Source organism: Halichoerus grypus, chromosome 11 (assembly GCF_964656455.1).
Source record: "Halichoerus grypus chromosome 11, mHalGry1.hap1.1, whole genome shotgun sequence".
Taxonomy (NCBI): domain Eukaryota; kingdom Metazoa; phylum Chordata; class Mammalia; order Carnivora; family Phocidae; genus Halichoerus; species Halichoerus grypus.
The window spans coordinates 99,173,821-99,186,707 of record NC_135722.1 but is presented as its reverse complement, the minus strand read 5'-3'; the positions used below and the strand labels follow the sequence as shown (position 1 = coordinate 99,186,707).

The 12,887-nt window shown below is 54.5% G+C and overlaps 1 long non-coding RNA gene across 2 annotated transcripts in view; it reads right to left on the bottom strand.

Moving 5' to 3' along the window:
- LOC118540595 (uncharacterized) overlaps positions 1-11,461 on the bottom strand; it is an 82,506-nt gene extending 71,045 nt beyond the window's left edge. For both annotated transcript variants that reach the window (XR_013442712.1, XR_004919726.2), the window contains exon 1: positions 11,402-11,461. This is a non-coding gene — a long non-coding RNA (uncharacterized LOC118540595). The remainder of the gene's footprint in view (positions 1-11,401) is intronic.
- Between the last annotated feature and the right edge of the window lie 1,426 nt (positions 11,462-12,887).

Below are 12,887 nucleotides of genomic sequence, written 5' to 3'. Positions count from 1 at the left end.
CTCTATTCAGGAGAACCGGGGCTGCACTGCAGAAAGGGGCTTTAGTGCTGTAATCAGAGACCATTTAGGAGCCATGATTTGGGTAATTATATAAGATTTCAGCCTCTCTTGTTCCAGGGCCACTCATAGCGCTGGATGATGGGCTGCCAAAGTAAGATAGCCAAGGCTGGAAGGAGGTGCCTGGCAAGCAGGGCGGCAGGGGGCAAACCTCCGCACCCCAGAACAGCCGGTCACACCCTTCGCTCTGACACTACTTCGCTGTGTAACCTTGGCTTTGTGACCTAGACTCTCAAGAGACCTGCCCTTCTTTGTCATGTTTCCACCTCAGATGATGAATCAGGTCATGGCCACCAGTGAACCCTCCCAGTCCAGTGGCTGGCATACAGTAGGTGCTCAGTCATGGTGACTCTCTCCTCCCTGTCTTCTAGAATGAATTTCGAGGAGTCATCCCATCCTGCTCACAGATTCTTTGGCTCGATCAATGCCAACCGGGGTCTCTAGCGCCCAGTGATGGAAACAGAAGCAGAATCGGGGCCTACCAAGGAAGGGGCAGACTCAACAGCTGGAGATGCTCGGCCCAAAGAAGGCCCCAGGCAGGCTGAAATCAGAGCAAGAGGGACTCATGAAGGAGCAGGACAGGAGGCACAAGGACACGTGGGTGGAGGAACAAGGAACCTTCTGCAGAGAACAGATGGCGATGGCGGCTGTGTTCCCATGGTTTCATACCCTCACTGCTCTAAAGAGTACCACACTCTGAACTTGGTGCCCAACAGACAGAAGAAGAAAGTACAATATGGGGAATATTCTAGGACAGTTACAATGTTCAAGTGAAATGAGATGAGCTGGGAGAGAGGTTAGAAAGGATTTAAGAAGGAAAACCTGCAAAGTTAAGTGTTTATCGTCATTAAAATAACAAATGGTATTAATAATTTCCCTTATCCTAACAATCCTATGAGGTTGGCGGTATTAGGAAATATTACTATTCCCGTTTTACAGATGTGACAATGGAAATTTAGACGGAAACTCTAAAAATTGTTCAAAATCACACAGCTAGTCTGTGAGGTCTGTGTCTGAATCAAGAGTCTGGGTTCTTAGTTACTTTCTGTTGCCCCAAAAGGCTTTGTATATATTCAGTAAATATGCATTGAGCACCCACTGTGGGTTCCAGGCTCTGTTCCAGGCACTGGAGGTATAGCCATAAACACAAACAAGTCTCCACCATCAGGGCACCTACGCGGGTCAGCCCTGTGGGGCTGGTCCACACCACAACCCACACTCTTCCCCAGCACGGCACGGGACTGCTACTACAGGGATGTGCTCAGGGGATGCAAATAAACCCTTTTAATCTCCGTCAAATTCAAGCATCTAAGGGTAGGTCAATCTCTTTTGAAAATCTAATTTTGTAAATTCCAAACAAAGACAAAACTAATTGTGGATTATCCTTTGGCTTTAGGTTGCCTTCCAAATGCAGTTATCAAAAGCTCCTCCAGCAAAGCAGCTCCTTTTGGCTCCACGGGCCTTGGTTAGTAGGGCTGTGAGGATTTAAGTGCCCGGGGCTGCCTCCAGGTCCCTCGGCTGGAGCACCCTTGACTGCTTTGGTAGTGGAGGTGAGCTCCCTTTGTCTCACTCCCCGTCACTTTTCACCTACGGGTCATCTAACCCAAGGGCAGAATAGAAGGGCCAGAGCTCAGCCAATGTCTACCCCTCCTAATTCAGGCAGAACTAAACCCCCATTCAAACCCCAACATCTAAGCTCAAGGCAAATGCGCCAGGATCTCACAAGCTAAGAAATGCACCTACTTTTTGATCCAGAGTTTCATTCAAAGGATTACATTGCAAAACCCTTAATTCCTCGGCAAAAAGTCAAATGCGTAAGGATGTTCAATTCAGCATTGTTTATAATAACAAAAAATGGAAGCTCACAAATATCCATGAATGAGGGAGTCATGAAATCACCCATGGTACAGACATATTCTGGGATCCTGCAGGGCCATTAGAAAGAGTGAAGTGGAGAAATTGACACACCATGAAAGATCTCCAAGACACATTCAGTAAAAAAGCAAGCCACAAAACAATACACTTGGTGTATTCAAAAAACAAAAACAAAACAAAACAAAAATCTGTGTGTGTGTTGGGGGATATGCAATTTCAAATAAAATACCGTATGTAAAAAATTAGCACAGTGTCTAGCATATAGTAAGCTCTAGATACATGTAGATCACCAAGGGGCCAGGTGGTCAGAGCACGCTCCACTCCACCCACCTCGGACCTCCCGTGACCACCTGCATCAGTTTGGTTAAGGGGCCGTGGGTTTTGTCTCTGTCATCGCCCTCCCTTTCAGCTCTGGCTCTCCATTTCTTCCTGACATATCCACCCTCACTCATAAGCACAGCTCTCTGCAGAGGAATGAATGCAGAGCTTTTTGACCCGTCTTCTTGACCTAAGTATCACTCCACCCACAGATAGTGGAGAGGGTTCTGAGGAAGGGGATTAGCTGGGTTTAGAACCCTAGACTATTAGACATTTTCTGATCCTCCTATTTCACATATGAGGGATGTGGGATCCAGACAGGTCAAGTGCCTTGTCCAAAATCACACAGCAAGGCGGAAGGAGGATTCGCCCTCTGCTAGGACCCAGGTGCGGGATGGTGAGCTCACCTGTCTCAGGCTGAGCCCAGCCCATGCTCCTCTCTACCTGGCAGAGACCCTCCCAGGCAGGGTTGGGGTGGATGATGTTTTCTTGCCAGTGGAATCGGGGCATGGACGGATTTCAAGGGAGAGGCAAGTTTGCACTCTTCTCTCCCCTCACAGGCATTACCAGAGATGTGTGAAGGATTTTCAGCCAGAAGATTGTAAGCGCCTCACAGCGCTCCAGGATGGATCTCACGCCTCCAGGCAGAGCCTGCCCAGACAATGCCGGGCTGCGGGCACTGGCAGGAGGAGCCGCCACGGCCCCCGCCTGCCCCACACGCTGGTCCTCACTGCAGCCCCTGCTTCATCAGCTCCTACCTACGTTAACCTCATCTCCAAACTCGCACACCCGAAGGACCGGGAAAGCACTGGCACGGGGGCCCCGAGCCTGAGGCCTGAACCTGCTACAGGGAAGCCTTGCGCGGGCCTCCCGCATAATCTGGGCGTGGCGGGCCCCGTCCCTGAAGCGAGGCGGTGGGACCAGAGCCCCCGGAAGGGCCACGCCGCGCTCGGCCCCTTCGGGAGGAGGGGGTAGCAGGAGCGGAAACTGCAGTCGCAGGAAGAGTCGGTGTGAGTAACACGTGTAACGTAACGTTCCTTAAACACGGGGTCAGTCTGGCAACGCGGCTCGGGGCTTCACACATATTCTTCCTTTTGATCCTCGCAACAGTTTTTGGCTGTAATTATCTTCATTTCATAAAAGATGCAACTGAGGCTCAGGGAAATTAAGTAATTGTCCCAAGTCATACAGCTCATCGTCAGTGAGGTCGGAACTGTCCAGCTTCTGTCCCTCACCTCCTCACCCCACACGCTACACACACTCACACTCTGACACACACGCACACACAACTCACAGACACGTGTGCGCGCGCAGTTACACACACAATCACAGTTGCGTGTGTGCGCGCAGTTACACACATACTCAGTTATGCGTGTGCGCGCACAGTTACACACATGCACAGTTCCGCGTGTGCGCGCAGTTACACACACATGCACAGTTGTGTGTGCACGCAGTTACACACATGCACAGTTCCGCGTGTGCGCGCACAGTTACACACACATGTACAGTTACGCGTGTGCGCACAGTTACACGCAGTCACACACATGCAGTTATGCGTGTGCACGCAGTCACACACACATGCAGTTACGCGTGTGCGTGCAGTTACACACATGCAGTTACACGTGTGTGCGCGCAGTTACACACACATGCACAGTTACGCGTGTGTGCGCAGTTACACACATGCAGTTACGCGTGTGCGCGCGCAGTTACACACACATGCACGTGTGCGCGCGCAGTTACACACACATGCACAGTTACGCATGTGCGCGCAGTTACACACACATGCACAGTTACGCGTGTGCGTGCAGTTACACACACATGCAGAGTTACGCGTGTGCGCGCGCAGTTACACACATGCAGTTACACGTGTGCGTGCGCAGTTACACACACATGCACAGTTACGCGTGTGCGCGCACAGTTACACACACATGCACAGTTACGCATGTGCGCGCAGTTACACACATGCACAGTTACGCGTGTGCGCACACAGTTACACACACATGCAGTTACGCGTGTGCGCGCACAATTACACATTCACAGTTGCGCGTGTGCACGTAGTTACACACACATTTATAGTTACACGTGTGTGCACACTCTCGTGCACATTTACATACACACTCACACCTACATACACATACACAGACTCTTATATACACACGTGTACATACATACACACATTTACACACACTCCCTCACATGCACACAGACACACTCACACGTGGCACACATACACACCCACTCAAACACACATTTACATACATACACACTTACCTACACACACACATACACATGCATATATTCAGTCTTCCACATACATACTCACACACTCACATACACACTCTCACACGTTCACGCGCTCCCACACCACATATTCTGCCTGGAGCCGGGACACTCCGGATGGCGACTGCAGCCACACCGTGGGGCCCGTTTCACACAGTCAGCCCCCCCACTCCTCTGATAGGAGCACAGCCCGAACTTTCAGGCACATTCTCAGTGTCAAAAGTTCTTATCAGACCATAAGTCCTGCTTTTTGCTCCAGAGAAAACGCTCCATGCCTTGTCTTCTCATGTGTTCCCTTTCTCTTTCTTAACCCCATTCTACCCGCTCATCCCCTTGAGGCCCCTGCTCACTACTCATCCCCAGACCGGAAGCCTCCTTCCTGGGGACTCCACCCTGTCCAGCGTGCTCCCTACACCTGGGATGTTAAATCCTTTTCAGCTGCATTTCCTCCAGGCTCCAGGCTTCTTGGTGTGATGTGTGCAGCCTCCCTTTAGCTGTGGACACGGCACCCCCTCTCTCTGCATCTCCTCAAATCCGGCCCTGCATCACGCTCCGTGTGGCTACACCAGCCGCTGCATGAGACCATGGCAGGAAAACAGAGGAGAGCGCCTCATACGATGCCAAGGCAGGGGGCTCACCCATCCCAGGGCGGCCAGGAGGGGGTCCAGAGGCGAGGACCACACTCAGCCAGGAACAGGACGGTTTGGCCCTGGGGCCCAGGAGGGAGATGCTGCCAGTGGCCAGGGAACACAAAGGAGGGGCATTTAAAGGAAAAAGCCACTGGACTCCAAGATTGATTATAACCTGGAAAACCAGAAGAGGGAGCCTTCAAAGATGACACCAAGGCTTAGGGAAAACCTAAGGTGGTGGGAAAGGTGTGGTGACCCTCCCAGAAATAGGGCTGTTGGGAGAGAGGTCTGGGGGTGGGTGTGGACAGGAGAGGGTGAAAAATTTTGTTTCAAACACTGTTCTGAAACAGCACAGGGATTTTCAAGGGGAGATGCCTGTTGGGTGGTCAGAAAAATGGGGCCGAGCAGCAGAGAAAAGGCAAGGTGGGGGCTATGAAAGACCATACTGTGCATTGAACTTGGAGCTGCAGGAGGTGGGGTCAAAATCTGCTCCCCGCCCCCCCCACACTGTATCTACCCCACTGGGGCCTGAGTCAGCACACCTCAGCCAAAATCTGCCCAATGAAGCAAATGATGTCACCGTGAAAGTGACCCGAGGGTGCTCAGGGTGTGGGGTGGGCCCCGTGGACAGCCGTCCTGGGGTGGTCAACCGGGCAGGTGCTGCAGGGAACGAGGGAACGGGGAAGGGCGGGGGCCATGGGTAAAAAGTGAGGAAATGCTCAGTGACCTTTAAGAGAGTGATCTCAGGGGGGGGGGCCGCGGCAGCACCTCATCTGCAGAGGACCAGAGGGGAAGGAATGGGAGTGGCAATGTTGGGTCTAGGGGAGAGAGAGGGAGGTGGGTCGTCAGATGCTAGCTGGGAAAGGTCATTAGGTCACTACTGGTCCTTTGTTCCAGTGGTTTCCTGGATGCCATTTTGTGCCGGGCACTGGCTGGGCGGGGGACCCAGGGATGAATCAAGCCCCACCCCAATGAAGAGGAGGCGGTGGGGGGGGGGTGGTCTTCCCTGCAGGACAGCACCATGAGGCCGGTCTGACCAAGGCAGGAGCTGCTCTTGAGGCAGGGGATGTGTGCACTTCTGGGGAGACGAGACAGGGGCCTTGGGAGGTCAGGGGTCAGCCACAGTAGGGCCTGGAGACCTTAGATCCCCAGGACACGGCACCCTCTCCCTGCCAGAATCCAGCCCTTCCCCCTTCATCAAAACTCCCAGACAACATATGCAGAATACCGCTCCCTCAGACCTCAGGCTTTCTAGAACCCAGGTCGGGGGGAGAGAAGGTGGCCCACACTCAACGTCTTCTCTCTCCTTCTTGTTGGCAGTTTCTCCCAGCTCTGTGAACGCTGTCAGGGTGATGTCCCCTCCAACACACACACACACACACACACACACACACAGCCACACAGCAGAGCCATTTCTGCCTTCTGCCAAGGTCACACAGCAAGTCAGTCTCTGAGTCGGTGAGGAACCCCAAATATTCCCAGATGGGTGGGGATGGAGGGAGCAGCCCCCAGGGAAGGCCCTTGCTTGGACCCCCCAGAGCCTCCATCCCCTCTCCGAAAGGCACCTTCCCTTCCCCTGCCTTTCCCAAAATCAATCCCGACATCTCCTTAAATCGAAGTCAGCCACCATGAAAGGGCGGTGCGGAATTTTGTTTACCAATCCTGGCATCTAATTAAAATTAGCTGATGGTTCTTCTAGTTGGGTTTGTTCTGACTATTTTTAAGCCAGAGCTGCTAGATCAGTGTAGCCACTAGTAAGCTGTCAAATCAAATTTTCAAAAGCAAATTGCTTTTATAATTAATTTAATTATTATTACGGCTCCCAGTTTTGTGTTGCCTTAATGAACACAATCAGGTTTCACCCTCTGCTTCCCCTCCCCACACACCGAGCACCCCTCGCTTCCTGGGACTCACCTCCCACCTCTCCCATCCAAGTTGGGCTTAGGGAAGGGGAAGAAGAAAGGCAGACACGTCCCCAGTCCCCTCCCCAATCCCCCCAACGGCCACCTCCTCACTCACGCCCTCACCCTCAGAGTGAGTAATTAAAGTTCTGCTCCCTGTTATGGAATAAATGGTACATGTTTTAATTACCCCTGAGCCTACCGAGGCATCCTCACACCCCCGCCCAAGTCTGTGACTGCATGTGGGGTGGGGGAGGGGCAGCGGAGAGCCTGCGCTTCCGACAGTGACAGCAGTCTGTCACCCGGGGTCTGGAATTCACTGGGGAACTGTCAGTTACTAAGGAAACTAGGAGGGAGAGAGGAAGAGAGAGAGGCGGTTAGATCCAATTTTGGGTGACAAGTGTGAGGCGTAAAGACTTTGGCCCCCTTGGTGCATCTAACCTAAGTGGAGGGGTCTTTGGGGGTTGGGCAGGGGGCGTGTCACGGGAGAGGCCCTACCTGGAGAACACGGCCTTCTCTGGAACCCGGGGCAGGTCAGGGGTATGGAGACACGGAAGGAGGAAGAGCCAGTGGCCAGGACAGTGACCAGAAGCAACGTGTGTGCTTGCGTGTCTGTGTTGCGTGCGCATGCATGTGCACACCCATCTGCATGCACACACACATGTTTGTGTATATCCATGTATCTATCCTTTTTGATATTTTGGGTGTCTTCCCTTTTTTTCCTTTTGTTTTCCTCCTTCCTTGGTTTGCAATGTATCTCCTTTCCATCCTTCTCTCTCTCTCTTTTTTTTTTTTTGATTCTATTCTGTCCCTTCTTCCTTTCTCTTTCTATCTCTCTTTCCCCTCCTCCTCCTCTGCTTCTCCTTCCTCCTGTCTTTCCCTGCAACCCCCCAGTATCTTTTCTCTGTTGGTCACAGTCTACCTGCCTCCCAGCTTCCTGTCTCTGCCTCTGTTTGCTTCCCCTTGGTCTCCTTCAGGCTCTGGCTCAGACTCCTCCCTGTGACCTATAAGCGTGGGAGAGCCAAGGACACCTGTGCCCCACCATGACTGACTCCCTGTCCAGGCCCAGTTGACCCGTCCTTTCCCAAGGAGACACGATGCCCACAGAGGAAGGGTCCAGGGGAGCGCTGACATGGGGCACCAGATGGGACGCTAGTGGGACGGTGGGGGACAAAAGCCACGGCAGGTACAATCCCGTCGTTCCTGAAACAGGAGCGGAGACCGGGATTGCTGGGTAAGGGCTGGAGGCAGGGCCAGGAGCCAGCCCAAGCAAGAGGGAGCACGGGCAAGGTGAGGGAGACAGGGGAGAAAGGTCCAGCATTTATTTCTGGGCCTTGTGACCTGGATGGCTGCAAGAGATGCTACTCAAAGAAGGGTGTGAGTCAGCAGCTGGGCGCGCCTGGGGCCTGGCTGCCGGCAGCACGGAACAATCTGGATGCCACTCAGGAGTCCCAGGGGCACGCCAGGCCCGGGGAGAACCTGCCCTGCCTGCCACAAAGCAGTGCCAGGCGAAGCTGGGCCCTCCCACTTCCTTCGCTGGACCTGGAGCCCCCACCCATCTCGCCAGTAAGCTTAGGCCCGCGTCCCTTTCTCTCCCCTGCGGGGACCACCTCTCCCTTTGGTCCCTCACTCTTATCGTCGCCCCTTGGTGCTCCCTAGAGCAGGGCTTGAATCTTTTCCTCTTCCCTCCTGGTAGAAAGAGGGCCTGGCTCAAGTGTGGTCTGACCCCTGGCTCCCAGGACCCCCCGGGGCAAGCCCAGTGTGCTGGAGGGCCAAGGGTCTGGGCCAGGCTGGTCAGAGGGGTAGGCAGAGGTGGAGGACCTCTCAGGCCGCCCTGCCCAGAGCAGGGATAGTCTAAGTAGAGGCATGTGGAGTTACCTTTCTCTCCAGAACCAGGGTCCTTGGAATGCCCCTGAAGATACCAGGTCCATTTCGGTCCACCCCACCCACCCATCCCCCCCTTGCACATACACAGATCCGAAGGGAGGCAACTCAGCCCTCCCGACTCCAGGGGGCGCTCTCTGGCGAGATACCTGACTGCAGCCTGGAGGCTCTTTCAAGGAGACCAAGGTGCCCTTGGAGCCAGGCTCTCAAGGGGAGCCCAGTGCCAAGTTGAGAGGCCTCAGCCCTGCTTCTGAAGCTGCCCATGCTGGCCTCAACACCCCCCTGGCCGCGGGCTGATTTGGCATCCTCTGACACCTCCAGCCATTGCCAGGCAAATGCTCTGGCCAAGGCATCTGTGTAGAGCAAGCCTGCCACCTGGTGGTGAGGCCACCCAACTACAGGCCAGGGCTCTTGAGGGGGTTTCGGTCCACTTTGGGCCCCCCGGCTGGTGCCCACTGGCCCCCCAGCGCCAACCGCCGAAGCCTAAGCTGCTCCCTTCTAGAAGAGTTTGCAGGCGCAGAAAAGCAGAAGGAAGGGGTGAGGTTGGGTTCAAGGGCTGAGGCGGAGGCCCAGGGGCAAGGCCTGAGCGGAGGGGCTTGTGAAAGCAGGTAGTTCAGGCTTCTAGACCAGCTCGCTTGTCTCTTCCCTGCCTGCTGTGAGGAAGCAGCCAGGGGCGGGAGAAGGGCCGCAAGCCTGGACTCCCCGCCTGGCTCGGCCACCGGCCAGCCCTCAGACAGACGGCAGTTCTTCCCGTGGCCCCGAAGCTCCTGCTGCAGGAGCAGGGCCCACAGACACGGCTGGATGCAGCGCCCGCTCTCAGGAGCTCACCAGCTAGAGCCCACATAGACCGAGAGGCCGGAGCCGCGGGCGGTTCTGGAAGCCCGACGCTGTCCGGGCAGGAGGGGCCTTGGGGCTCAGCCCGTGCAACCCAGGCTGCACGGGGAGCTCCCCGGGCCCCTTCCTCCACATGAAAACGTTCATACTAAAATTTATAAAATATATTTATACTATAGATTAAAGCCTTTTCTTCAACCTAAAAGTTCATTGCTTTTCTTCTGACTTTAAAAGAAATTAAAACTTCTTCCGTGTGCATGGATACAGCAGCTGAGCCCGACCTCCTCCTGTGGGGGATGAGAGCTGAAGTCCAGAAGAGGCAGGGGCCTGCCCAAGGTCACCCAGCAGGCCAGGGGCCAGGCCGGGGCCACAAGCAGGTCATCTGGCCCCCAGACGAAGGCTCTCTCCATTCCCCACTTAACCCTTCTCAGGAGGGAAGAGTCGAGGCAGGCACGGGCCAACCAAGGGCCCCTCGGCCAGCCCCGGAGGCCCTTTGCCTGGCCCTCCACCGGGCGGCCCTGGCCCGCTCGCTATGCTTGGTCCCTCCCTCCCAGGCAGCAGCCCTCCCTCCCGCAGTCCTGGCCCTGCAGCCAAGTCACCACCACCACCACCACCACCACAGCTCTTTGGCCTGCTGTCTTATTAATTCCTAATTTCCAATTTGCAAGAAGAGAGAGTCTTAAACCTCCATCTCACCAGCCCGGCAATCACACAGATGATCCAAGTATCTCTGGACAGCCTTTAATTTATTTCCCAGAGCACGCAGCACCACTGAGAGACTTGATGGCACCAGCTTAAACATAATAAATTACTCAAGTGCCCGAGATTAGTTAATAAAGCTCCAGGCTCCCTCCCAGCCCCTGCTGACTTGGTCGGCGACACCAAAGATTCCTTTGGAGATGCCCAATGCGGGGGGAGTGGGGCTCAGTGGTGAGGGTCCCCAGGTCTGAGCCGGCTGTCTAGCCCTCCTCGGGCCCGTGAAGCCAGGCATGAGTTGTGATCTGGGTGGAAAGGCAGGCATCCCAGAGAACTCCAGGGTGGACTCGGGCGTTTTCGGCTCCAGGTCTCAGCATATCATGGGAGTCATGATCCAGTGGTGGCAAGTCAGACTCCTGCTTGGGCCTGGCTCGGAAGACCAGGGCTCGGAGGCATGCCCAAGAATGAAGGAAGAGGCCAGTGAGCTTTTGGAGCCAAGCGAAGGGGATGGGGATGCTTTTCTTGAAGACACAAGGGTCAGGGATAGTCTTTAAGCATCTGAAGGCCCATCCCTGCCCCTCACTCCAGTCACCTGCCAGGTGTGTCCCCTTCAATGGGTCTCACACACATTCCATATGCCACCTTCTCACCCCCAAAGCCTTATCCACTCAGGGGCCTTCCAGCAGCCCTGCTGGCCCCCACACACCCAGTCCCCCCCACCCCACCTCCCTCAAACAATCTTTATGAAACCCGGCTGTAACCAAATCACTCCTCTGATCACCAATCTGTGATGCTCTTCCATCGCCTGCCTGCCTGATAAAGTGTGGCTTTATAACCTGGGATTCATTGTCTTCCTCTAGTGGTGATGAATCTGGAGAGCTGGGGGACAGAGTGAAGAAGATGCTGAAGAGAGAGGGTGCAGCTCACCTTCCAAGGAGCCTCAAAATAGGAGCTTGTCCTCTGCTCGGCTGGCTCAGCAAAACACTGCAAGAGACAAAGACACGGACCAGGAAAACTCAGAACTGGGTCCCCGCCCATGATCCTGGGGAAAGGGCTTGGGGTGCGGGGACAGGGTGTAGAAGAAGTGCTAAGTGTTGGCCGGAACCCTGCGCCTCCCTCCTCCTTAAGAGTATCCCCGACTTCTCCCCGACTGGCCTCAGCTCAGGCACCCCATACCTAATGATCTCAAGAAAGATAAACCAAGTAACCTCATCCTCTTCATCACTCCTTTGTGACACCTGATACCAAAGCCAGAGCTCCTGGCTCCAGGGCCCCGGCCACTCCAAGCCCCAACGTGGGTCCCCTTTAGTCCCAGGTCAGACTCATGAGCAGGGGGCTGGACTTCTTGCCCGGCCCTGGTGGTACCAAAGTGCTCCGGAGGGAGCCTACAGAAACTGCCATCCACAGTCACCTTTGTTCCCAGGCACTAGTATTACTCATTGTATCTGCAGTAAAAACCTCTTCCGTATCTCTAATTCTTTCCTTCCATAATGCTCAAAATACTGCCTACACACGCTCTTGTTTATGCAGAGAGGGCCTCCCGTCACACAATAGATGGTGGCTGAATATGGTATAAATTGAATCACATTATAAACGCACTAGGGGAATCCTAACATGAATCCTTTTGTAAAGTGAATAATCATCCCCTAATTTATCATTAATGTAAACCCAGGTGTTCCTATAACAAGTTTGTTTGACGTGAGCAAACACACACACACACACACTCCAGGGGAGTGGACGCCGTGATGCCCGGTCCAGTACCAGGCACGAAAACTTTCTGATGGTCATACTGGTGAACCAAAGCACCACAGGTTCTATGAGAGTATATTGTTTCCACTTAAAGAGAAGAGAAACTGAGGCCCAGAAAGGAGCAGTGGTTTTGCTGCCGTCACCCATCTCCCTAGAGAAGGTCATTTCCTGGTCTTTATAAGATCCTCAGGGTCACAAGGAGGAAGTGGGGGAAGGGGAGGGCTGATTGGCTGGGGAACAGGGCTTGATCTTGGGGAACACGGGGTTTCACATCAGTTCCTACAGGCTCGGGGGCGGGGCGGGAGTGAGTCGTGTGACTCGGAAGTAGGTGGGATGCTAGGTTTCAAGCCTCTGCTAACTTCCGCCTGGGGTGAGGTCTCAAGAGGAAGGCTCCCCTGAGCCCTGACGACAGGGTCCTGGGGTTCAGGAGCCAGTGCTGCTGCAGCCTGAGGGGGCACAGCCTTCCTTATCCGGGCCTGGGCACCATACGCTGCCCGCCCCCTGCAGGTGCACAGCTCGCAGAGGCTGAGGGCGGTCCCTCTGTGGACAGGTCTCCAGGGGCCTCACCCCAGGCCCTGCAGTTTGGGCAGGTCCAAAACCCATGGTCTGAAGTACTTTCTTGAGGATTTCCTGTTATCTAACCTCCTTCTTCTGCATCCTGGAA